Source organism: Dermacentor albipictus, unplaced genomic scaffold (genome assembly GCF_038994185.2).
Source record: "Dermacentor albipictus isolate Rhodes 1998 colony unplaced genomic scaffold, USDA_Dalb.pri_finalv2 scaffold_23, whole genome shotgun sequence".
NCBI lineage: Eukaryota > Metazoa > Arthropoda > Arachnida > Ixodida > Ixodidae > Dermacentor > Dermacentor albipictus.
The window spans coordinates 4,380,334-4,392,337 of record NW_027225577.1 but is presented as its reverse complement, the minus strand read 5'-3'; the positions used below and the strand labels follow the sequence as shown (position 1 = coordinate 4,392,337).

General features: G+C 45.6%; 1 protein-coding gene across 7 annotated transcripts in view; it reads right to left on the bottom strand.

The window, feature by feature from the left end:
• Nucleotides 1-5,151, bottom strand: part of LOC139052454 (alpha-2C adrenergic receptor-like) — a 744,579-nt gene extending 739,428 nt beyond the window's left edge. For all 7 annotated transcript variants that reach the window (XR_011509911.1, XR_011509912.1, XR_011509913.1 and 4 more), the window contains exon 1: nt 4,631-5,151. The gene's annotated coding sequence lies outside the window, so the exon portion shown is untranslated. The remainder of the gene's footprint in view (nt 1-4,630) is intronic.
• Between the last annotated feature and the right edge of the window lie 6,853 nt (nt 5,152-12,004).

The following is a 12,004-nucleotide window of genomic DNA, read 5'->3' as shown; positions in this document are numbered from 1 at the left end:
GCAGTCGGACGACAACGTTGCTATTATTCAGCAAAATATGACTTCTTGCTTACTTATTTTATCGCCGGCGGCAGTTTCTCGCCGTTCATGCAAAGTAAACTAAAATTTTAAAGGCTTCCACTTATAATCATGACGCATGCATCATCACCCACCTTCGAGTGTTTAATTCTGATAATTGGGAATAATAATTTCTGTCTTTGCTCAATGTTAAATGATGTAGGCTGCTCTTGAGGCTAAGATACACTGGGTCAAAAATACGCCACCGGTTGCCTTCACTCTTAGTAACGACGGTGTGCAGGTGCGACTTTCTTTCGCTATCCTAGAATGTCCATGCATGACAGCCGAGAAAATACTAACCAGAGATAAAGACTGTTCTCCCAATAACCTGCTTTTCAATTTGTCTATAACAAAACCTGCGAAGCTTGTGTCTTCCGGAAACTGTATTCAGTAAACTTGTGAAACACATCTTCTCACTAGAGACTTCACCGTCTGAAGCTTTTAAAAATGACTGGCAAACTTGAATGCGCACCTGGACGCATGTGGGAATTCAGGAGAGTTTGTAGATTTGACGTCAGCGGTCACCACTTGGCAACACAATTATTAGCGTACCGTATACATCACCTACCTGGGTAGGCCAATTTTATCTCCAAAATAATGGGTGATGGACCTGCGATGCGCTACCTGAATTAGTGGTTTGGCACGTTATATACGAAAATAACGTACCACAGCCAAAATAATGAGTGTCTTATGAAGAAAATTTAATAGATATAGCGAAAAGTTCAAGAAAATATCATTTCATCTTCACAGAGTAACTGGGGGCAATGACGGCTGCAAGGAGCCTTCAAAAGCAGGCCTGGCCTATTGATGATTGTTTGTTTACTTTGATTTATCACTCGATTGACTGATCGATCGATCGACTGATCAATTTACTGATCGATTGGCTGATTGATCAACAATTACTTAAATGTTTATTGAAATGGAATGTTCAATGTTGCACCGCCATAGAGTGCCTATGAACCCACAAGTGGTCAAGACATTTTATGGCCAAAGACTGTTCACAGCGGGCTGAACATCAGCAGCCTCGCACGCCTTGGAATAAGCACGTGGTCTGTATTTGCTTTTCTTCGCGTTAAGGGTGCCCGCCAGGACTGAATGTTTGCGGCAAATGGCATCTGTGCCATTACTGGCCTTGACTGATAGCAAAGTGCGCGGAGAAGGTACTACGGGACGCCGCCTGAGCGGCAACGTTGGGGGGAGGGAGGTGGGGTGCTGCAGTGGCCCTAAGCACAGGTAGTACAAAATAAAATGGCGGCCTCTCTGAACGCCGATCATAGTAAATCAGTAATAAAAATTGAATGCGCTCAGCGGCACCCTAGTGCAAGGTTGAGTTGTAATGCACAGAAGGAAACGGTGCAGATAATGTAATTTGCATTTCACTGCTTCTTGCCATTACGCTGCTTCCCACTTAAAACCATTTCCTAAAAAGGGGGAAATATGCTATCTACAACATATTATCCTGACCATTATATAATTAAGTTTTTGTAACATGACTCCAGGCGTATTGAGCAAAAACTTCGCAGAGGAATTTTACGTTCGCGCTTATCCTAAATGTGAGTTTTCACGGAAAACACAATTCCAAAGCCCGGAATTTACAGTTCTTTTTTCATGGTTCTGTAAACTCGGGCCGGAATCAAGTGTTGCGTCTAGCATACGTTCGCAAGTGGGCGAGCTTGCCAGTGGGTACGTGCCCAGGCGTTTGGAATAAAAAATGAATACCGGTTTCAAAAATTCTAATAAAATAATCCAGTTCTTTCTTGGTCGGCATTTCTCTGTTTTACATTCTCACTTTTCAATATAGTTCTGATTACTGCTCGAACAGAATGGTTCTGTGACCGCTGTGGCTAACGAATAGGCGGATTTTACAATTTCCTTCATTTTTATATTATTATTCTTGTAAGTTTTTACACTTGCTTACCACTTACTCTTCAATTGTCAGGCCCCTTTTAAGTATGCGGTGTAACAAATGCCATCGTATTTAAAGAAATCATTATTTATCATTGTGTACCATTGTAACCGCGTCTGCTCTTGTATGGAAAATAATTCTTTGGCTTCTTCCAAAGCCGGCTTACAAAATAGCTTGTATCATTGCTGCACAAACTAAGTTATTCACAACCCATCTGACCATCTGCTGTTGTGTATTGCGTAAGTCCCACACTGAAGACAGATGTATATTGCCCACGCAAGATGCAACAATAGGCATTGCAAAGAGTTGCAATATAGAAGAGTTAACTACTTCAACTGGCCACTCAGTTTAGAGGTTCACGCACCTTCTCGATGGTTGAACATGACAACACCCAGTTCTGCAAGATTCTATCGCCCTAAAGGCTGCTCACACGAAAAGCTTACTGGTTGACGCGCTAGTGTGATGAAAACTGCAAGGTTTGTAGCTGGGGAAATGCGAGCGAAGGGCAGGGACGCTTTGCCGTACTCTTTCACAGGATTGTAGAACTATAATATCGGAATATGCGTAGGAAAATTGAAGGAGGAGATCCTAGCTTTGCTGGAGTCACTGAGTTCAGTGGTTACAGGCCACTGCGTCTGCTGACATGACATAAAAGGCGGCTTTTTTCGGGTCGCATATTATCGTCTCCAATCAACGCGGACGATAATAATGCGAACGTTGATCCTGATGTTGGGCAAATATATAATTGTAAAAAACAAGCTCCCTATATGTGAACTTTTTTAGCTTTCACTTCGGGAGCTCCTTATGGGGAGGCTGACCGAAAGTTCACACGCATGCGGATTTCATAGAAGCATTTCTATATGTGCATTTTTGCTCGTGCATTAAAGGAGGGGCTAGTGGCAAACATCACGCATATCTCAAGTTTTTTCGTTGTGTTTGGTTTGCTCCTGCACGAATCACAGCTGCTTGAATCGAGACAGCGAAGTGTTGGTGTGACGAGCATATCTCGCATATTAACTCTTATTTACGTTGGGAACAACTTCCCCTTCCTCGGAAAGTAGATGCTCGTGCATCTTCCTTGTGCCATATTTAACAAAGCAGTCATTGCCGGTCTTTGCCTGCTCGCGGGCCGTTAAAATAATCGACGTCTATTCATTGGCTCGCTTCTGCTATGGCTAGGGCCGCTAGGATTGTGGCTATTCATTTTTTGATGAAAAAATATCATGATAAAATACATACAGTGCTCTATTGAACATTCAAGACGAATTAATGTGACGTAACTTAATGTTACAGCACAAACACCTAAGACCTAAGAATTATGTACCAACTAGGCCCAAATTAAGTTTTAATGTAACGGCCTTGCGAAATCTCAGTGAAAATAAAATTATATGTAGAAGTATATCTTACAATAAAAGTACTTATTGCTTTAATTGAACTTGCCCTGATGCTGCTAGGCAGAATTCACCGGAAGGCAAATCGACGCTGGTACTATACGACCTGTAGGAGTTGCACAGCAAGGTATCACGATCAACTTTTTCTGTTTTGCGCCCAAATTCATACGACAAGACTGAACCTCACGACTACACTGCCCTCACTTGGGTCGTCTTTATTTGACAGAATTATAGTATATCAATGGAAATCCCGCTCAACGGAGAGAAAATTATTGCGCGTCAAACCACCCGTGTCGCTCTGTTTTTTTTTATGCCCTTGTTTTATCGCTTCGCTACCGCTTACGCCTTTCTTTTACACTTACACTTGTCCCGCGCAGGGTAGCAAACCAGAAGCTATTCCGGTTAACCTCCCTGCCTTTCCAACCCACATTCTCTCTCTGCATACAGGGTATTGTTTCTTTAGCTGCACCAAATATTCTAAAGATTGTCTACGGCAGATATCGCAATTACAGCCTGTTATCTAAATTAATCGATGAGGCGACCATTACTTCAACGAGACATCAAAATGTTGAATTTAATAATTGACGTGACTGCGCTAATTAACGTTTCTTAATTTATTACTTTACGTCACACGTTTCTTATCGACGAATTGTAGCCACTGAGTTCACAGGGCGCATCTACTCGGAACGAGTTCTCTGGACAGCACCAGTTCCGAGATATTAATTTTCAAGGTGCCCGTCGAAGTGCAGTGTAGTCCAAAATAATTTCGCGCTTCAAGGCATACAACAATGGTTACTTAAAGAAAGTAACTTGAACGCCAATGCATTTTGTCAGATAATTTGAAACTTAGCATCTTGAAACTGGAGCTGTCCATAGAATTCGTTCCAAGCGGGTACGCCCTGCGAACTCAGTGGCTATAATACATCCATAAAAAATACGTGGCGTAAAGTAAAGAATTAAACCTTAATAAGCGCAATTACGCTAATTATTCAGTGGAACATTTTGACTTCTCGTACAAGTAACGGCCGCGTCATCGATTGCATTAGATCAAGGGTTAGAATTTGGCTATCTGCCCCAGGCAATCTTTCACACATTTGGTGCAGCTAAAAAGAAAAAGGAAAAACCCTCCATATAGGCGGCACCTCAAAGAACGCACTTCTTTGGCGCCGCTACATTCCGTTCCTCAAACCGTGCGGCGGGCACGCCCGAAGAAGCGTGCACCTGTAGAGCGTTCGCGACGCGGGGCCGCGCAGAAAGCGTGGCCACGAAAACTCACCGTGCTCTTCGAGTGGGAAGCCTGTGGCTCAGTCGCGCGCTCCGGAAGGTCCTCGCCGCGCGTCTAGGGCTGCGTGGCTCCGAGTTGCTCCCCGCAGGTAAGCGCCTTCGTCGACTCGCCGTCACAGCACCGACTCGAACTCGGCCCCGTGCTGTGGTCGCTGAAGAAGCGCACAGAGTCACTTTTCCTTCGCGTTTTATCGCTGCCGCTGATTAGCGTTCGGCGCGCAGGTCTGTCACATCGTTCCGGGTCACGCGACGGATGCGCTGCAGCCGAGCTCAGAAGCCCGCGCTAAGATACCGTTCTACCGAGACTGTGGCTTTCGCAGTTCGGCGCGCAAGGGACGACAGCTTCCCGGAGCAGTTCTGCAGCGGACTATAGCGTCGCGACTTGCGTGCGCGATAATCCAGGCAGCGGATGTGAATTTCGAGCCGCGTGTTACCTTAGCACGGTTTCTCGTTCACCGATGGGTATCAGTTCTGTCGGGTATCAGCCGCGGTGGTGGGCGTGGTAGCGCACGAGCAAAGCTGTCCCAGCACTGATTACCTGCTTGCCAACAGGCCAAGAACAGTGTTCTGGTGCTTAGAAGTCCTGTTCGGTGTCGTTGCGCGCAGAGTAGTGGGTTCTGCCCGTGAGCTATGCGCCGAATTTGGACAGTTCTAAAAAAATTTACGGGTACGCAAACCCAGCACACGACAAAACTTGCGACAAAAAGATTCGATTTCGAGCACTGAAGACAGGCGGTAACTAAATAATTTTGCAAGGAAAAATAAAGAAGTTCGCTTAAGGAAAATGGGCCGCTTAGGGAACAAGATTAATATACATAGTGACGATAGTGACTGAGTGATAATTAACACGCAAGGCCACAAAACGAGTCTGAGCCGCAATACAGCGATGTGACTAGTGCGGATAATGCAAAGTTATCGTAGAGAACCCAGGAATAAGTTTAAGTAACATGGTGTCTCGGAAATATAGATGTCTTAATATGTGTTGACAAGTTGGCAAGGACCTGTGAAGCGCTCTTGACGCAGCGGCACTTTCTCGACTGCGAACAAGTTGAGCGGGAGATGCGCGTCGGACGATTTCCACCAAACTGTCCTCCGAGTCCCAGGCTCGAGATGCACGCGAAACCCGAAAACCGCACACGAAGGCAGAAAACGATCCGGGAGCAGCCCTCTGCGCACTGCCTAATGCCGCCGCTGCCGCCAGCCACAGCAAAGTTGTCGATCGGAAGTGAAGAAACGCGTCAACAACTGGTAAAGTCAGCACCGCAGCACTGCACAGACGAGAAGGAGCACAGCGGCAGGCTGCCGAGAGCGTCAGTCACTCAAAGTCCTTCCTCTTTCTTTCTCTCCGACCGCGTTCGGGACCGGCGCCCGGCGATGAGAGAATCCTGGCACCAGTCGTCGAATTCGGCGTCGGTTGGGGAAAGGGGGGCAGTGGTGTAGCGCCGCGCCGCCGCTTACAGGGCGCGCAGCCGCGACCAGGCTGCTTGCACTGGCGCTGGGCTCCGGCGACTGGGGGCCCGGACCGAACCGAGGCCCGGTCGGTGGTGGGGGCCCTGGCTCCTCCTCCCCCCTCTCCCTCCCTCGAAAGTCCTCCTCTTCCCTGTTCGGCTCCCCTTCAACTCTTCCCTTCTCCTCGCTTAAACTTTTCCTTCCCGCTCGGGCATCCCGCAACCAGCCTTTTTTTTCTTTCTCCTCCTCACCCACACAAACGTGCCTTCCTCCTCTCTAGGCCAATAGTTACCGCCGCCGGACAGTGCCCTCGCTCTCCCCGCCGCCTCCCTTTACTCCCTATTTTCCTTCCTTTCTTCAGCGCTGCATCCCAAGCGCGGGCTTTTCCCTCTTCACCATGCCCGTTGTTTTTCCTCCGTTTTCCCCGCTAATAGTTACGGCCTGAGGTTCCTTCCCTACCGCATCCCCCTTTTGTACTTTACTAGACAGGGCAGTTGGGAGAGACAATGGCGCTTTATAAGTCCGTTGGTGAGGGAATGCGTTGCGTGGTTCTTCCCTAGAAAATAGAAGGAAGTCTAAAGGTCAGAAGACAAGCGGGAAAGGATAGTCCTGCACCAGGGTGGCTTGGTAGGTCTTCTGATATAGTGTAGTCATTTAGGTTGGCCCTACATTCGCTACGTAATCCATTATGTGTCCTTTCCCAACTTTACAGCTTACTTCGTGTTAGTAAAGAGCAGAAGCGCTATCGAGTGGCGTTAGCCGCAAGTGGTCTCTATAAGGTTCGTGCAGGCTGTCTCAAAGTTGTTTAGGCCCTCTCCATTTCTGCACTAGTTAGATTTGTTTTTTGTATACTTTGATATCTCCCTTAATTCTGTAAACGGTGATTTAAGCTGCGTTAGCTCTTTTCGATGAAGAATTCGCGGGAAAATGCAACAGCTGTCTTTTCTAGTTTTTGTACTCGCTGAAGAGCATACAAAAAGAATCTTTAAATGACAATGTTTTCGCAGGACGGCTTGCAGCTAACGTGCCATATTTAAGTTACCAAAGGCTCAACGGTGCCATATGGAGAGGTAGAAAAGGTTTCAGCCTTTTTGACATAAAAATAAAGTTTGTTGAAGTCGGGTGCATTGTGAAAAATCCGGTATAAGTATTCATCGAACAAAACAAAAAAATAATTTTGGCAGAGACGTGTGCCCACCTTTGCTGTATAAGATTTCTTTTTTTTCAAACACGGTGTGCATTTCACTGAAAGTTGGTCGTTCTAAATTACCTCTCCCATAATGCCGTTGTGGCTGCGATAGGCCTAATTGAACTTAGCGTCACCGAGGCTTAAAGTTATATTCGTACATTGGAGGTTCCTTTGCGAGTATTTATTCCAAAGCTGAAGGCAGGGTGACTTAGTTGCGCGTAGGGTTGCTTCAGTTAGGTTGGGTGAATAAAAAGGGTAAGAGAAGCACATACGACTTTTTTTATGCCGCAAAAATGCTATTTAAGACTGCTTTTATAATTACAGTTTCTCTCTTTCTGTTTCTTGTTTCTACAGCTACAAGGTTTTGGTTACTATGGTTTGGATTCTGGTCGCACCGCCAATTTTCTAATCAAGACTGGAATAAGGTGCGAAGTATTTGGGCCCTGCAACGCGGCATTATTGTGATCTCTTTTTATTGCAAACTACTGACGTCAAATTTACGTAACGCCGACGCAGGCATCGAGCGGTGTTGGAAAAGCCCATTCATACTCTCGCCACGTCTATAGAAGGTTACGTTTGTTTGCTTTCAAATCGAATAGAATTGCCTACTTTCGGAAGTCTTTAGATTCAAATTGGCTAACAAGAGACGAGGAGCATGCAGTAGAGGAGATACTTTCGGTGCGGCCGAGCTAGCGCAGTGAAAGTAAATAATTGAATGAGGAAGGTGGTACCAGCGTTCGCTATTGACCCGCTTCGCCTTGCTTAGTTTGCGATGGCTGGCTGAAAATCGCGGTGGCGTGCAACGGAATGTTAAGAATGGCGCTAAGGCAGATCCCTTGCGAAAAGAGAGAGAGAGAGAGAGAGCAAATGATAAAGGAAAGGTAGGGATGTTAACCAGGACTGAGCCTGGGTGGCTACCCAACACTGGGGAAAGGGAAAAGGGGACAGAAAGATCAAAGAAGAAGAGAAAGTCTACTGGGGATATTGTTCGGTCACTCAGTCTGGATCACAGACGCTGACTCAATCCAGGAGCTTTCAAATATCGCAGCAGCGCTATTGCGAAAAAAAAAGAAGTTGATAAAGTGATATCGCGCACGTGTCTAAAGGGCTCGACAACGTTATACAGCGAGGTAAATATTTTTATATGCAAATAGATGCATTCTCTTCGGCAGCTGTGATTAGCCAGTGCCAGAACATTCGGCGAGCAGTCATGCACTATTCTTCCCAGGACGGGGCAGTATTCGGCTATTCCGAAAAAAAGAATTCATTGTTGTTTGGCATATTAATGGCACGTTAAACGCGTGTACTTTGACGTGGTGAGTTCTCGCGGTTTTGTGACATCGCGTTAAAGAAAGCCAAAGTGGGCGCTGCCCTAAAACTTTTCACCAAGATGGGGCGAGTGTTGCGCTGCTATCGCCACCTAACGGCGGGGTTAGTCGGGCGCGACCGCGAGTAGGCTCTTCCCCTTTGTACTTGGGGCCGGCGAGCGGTGCTTACCCTTCGCGCGTGCGCAGACCCGCTTCGCGGAGCCGTCCAGCGGAAGGCCTAGGAGCGGGACGCCATGATGGACGAACACGGTCATTCGAACGCGACACCCTTCTGACTGTGCACGCGAATGACTAGGCGTCAGTGGCGTACCAACTATTTCTCGTGGAGGGGAGGCGGAAGAGGAAAACCGCAAACGATCTGACCGGTCTTTGGAAAAGCACGCGGGCCGAACAATTATTTGAATTTGCATTTATTTCTTGCAACTATGTAAAATCTCAAGATGATACATGGACGAAAGGCAATGAGGGCCTCACAGAGGTCATGGATCACGCCCAGTAGCAGCAGCACAGCGCACATAAAGAATGCGCAATCAGTTGCTTTAAGTTTAGTAATTAAACAAGGAATTGTACTTGATGTTTAAGTCTACAGTGTAAATGTGTCCCTAGTTTACGTAACAGCATTGTCGAGGTTATAGGCAACGAAGTACAATTTCGATATTCACCAGAAAAAAAGGTGGCAGATGTGTGCGATCTTGGCATAGTTACAGTCCAATTTCTAGCGAAGCTCTTTCCCGCGAACAGTTGCAATAAAAGTTTCACTTTCTTTTGACTATATCGAATACTTTAGAAAGTCCGTCTATATATGACTGTTCCATTTGAAACCTTGACCACAAGTAATGCTTTGCCGTATTTCTTGCTGGGTAATGTTAAAAAAAGCCAGTAATTCATCAGCACACACGTTACTACGCCAAAATATTCGCCATGGTGCCCCTTCCTCCCTGGTCCTCCACCTTGCCTCATCTAAGTTTTCGCTAGATTTGATATCGGTTGATTTCACAGTTTTCCCAGGACAGCGGGGTAAATCTCTGTTCGCAAAACATATTTGTAAAACTCCAGATCGCTTGCATGCGTAATTTACTGCAAAAGCCATAATTAGTCCCCTGTCTTTTAAGTTTACCTGCATATTGCCCATAGCGTGCGCCCTTTATTTCCGCCAAACAAAATGTCTTGTTTAGTTCACTGAGGACATCGCTGAAGCCCTGTCAAAACATGTTATGACGCCTGAAAGTAGGGAACAAAATTTCATATTTTTTCCTCTCAGTAATTTCCTGTCAGTAATTATTGGCAACGCTTCTAACTGGACCAGAAACGCAAACATTGTGTCGCACGTTGCAGTTACCCCCGTCTGCTTTCCGGAAAACATAAACTTGCTGTCAAGTATAGCTATGTTGAGACACTGGTAAGCACAGCTGATAGCAGTCACATCACACGCTCTAACACTTGAGCAAGAATTTTTTTTACAAAGTCTGTGTTTGATCCATATATACTTCGCACAGAGTGTTTCCATAGCGTACCACGATTTCTCGCTAAATTTGGTCTTGGCGGCTTCTATAGTTCCGCCAGGCCAGCGGGCTCAATTATCTCCCGCTCGTTAGGCGCGCTCATAATACTCTAGAGTGCTTGCATACGTAATTTATTGCGAAAGCCCATGTGTTAACCTGTCCCCATTAACTGAACCCATTAACCTGCACCCGTTAACTCGTCCTTGCAGTCACCAAACAAAACGAATCTGTCTATTTTACTTCATTGAGGGTACCAGGCGAAAGTAATATACCACGCATGAGAAAGTAAGAAACCCGCCGTGGTTGCTCAGTGGCTATGATGTTGGGCTGCTGAGCACGAGGTCACGGGATCGAATCCCGGCCGTGGCGGCCACATTTTGATGGGGGCAAAATGCGAAAACACCCGTGTACTTAGATATACGTGCACGTTAAGGAACCACAGGTGGTCGAAATTTCCGGAGTCCTCCACTACTGCGTGCCTCATAATCAGAAAATGGTTTCGGCACGTTAAACCCCATAATTGAATTTTAAAAAGCAAAATAAGGAAGAGAGTTCAATAAGCTTTTAAATAAGCCAGAAACGTTAACACTTAAGATGCTGCCTATTCCTTCAAAGTATAAAATATCTGAACCACAGAGTTCTCTTATGACTTCAGGAAGCCTATAACTTATAGCAGCAGCATGATACTTTCGAACACTTGCTTGCACTTTTTTTAACGCTGTATATATTTGATCAACACGCATTTACCATCGCACATTACCTTTGTGGATTGCTCCCCGTATGTTCTCAAAATTTGACCTCAGTTGTAGTTGTAATTATGTCAGCGCAGCCGTCTAAGCTTTACACCACTCGTAAAACAGACTAATAACGCTATGGAGCACTTGTATATGTAATATACTGGAGAATGCCTACACATTGGCGATACAATGCCCATAATTTTCCCCAATATAAACAAGATGCCTTCTTTAGCTCACCGTGGACACCGGAGAAACAAACTACGAATCTCGTATGATGCACGAAAACACACGGAAAGCGGGGATTTAGTAATGATCTGGCAACACTTACATTTAAAGCAGGAAAGTGAAAGTTTCGCGACGAATTGCATTTAAAATTTTCTCTATTTTCACGGAATTTGAACCGTCTCTTCTGCTGATGTTGTAGGAGTCTGGGAAACATTTATATTAGCGGCAGTTATGACACTCTTGAGCGCTTGAATGAGCAACTTTCTGCAAAGGCTGTAATGAACCTACACAAAATAAACGTATATCGCTCGTCATTCAGAACATTCCTTCGTACTTCGAATAAATATAAACACCGTGCCCCGCATATTTTACATAGAGTACCGGGGGAAAAGAACTAAATGCGGCGCACAACGCATAAGAATTGGGAGAAAGCGACTATCAGTAACTGTTTTCAGAGCACATACGCAACCTACACAGAGCGAATTTTCATTGCACGTCACAAAAAAGTGGCCCTCGTTTTTCAAAATACGGAATATCTGCTGTTTGTTTTCTCCTGCTGGGGAAAAATGTAATAGTGTAGCTCGTAATTAAGAAAAAAGCCTAAAAATAATATCATCAACCTCAGAAGTGACACTCCTTCAGAAAAATGTTAAGTCAGTGCTCTATTGGCATTGAAATGGCTCTGCACGTTCGACCATGGTCCTTTTCACCACCGTATCCACGATGAGTCGTGATTACATGACAAAATTGGACAGTTATATCTGTAAGAGGTTTGATTAGATTGTTCATGTACATCCAACGCCCAGCCTATTCACCCCATAGCGGCGCGCACCACTCGTGTTGTCATTGCGGATGTTCCATACGCCGTCGTGGACGAGACATTGTCGACGTCGACCGCCTCAAGACCCCCTACTACCCACTCATAGTGACAAGCTG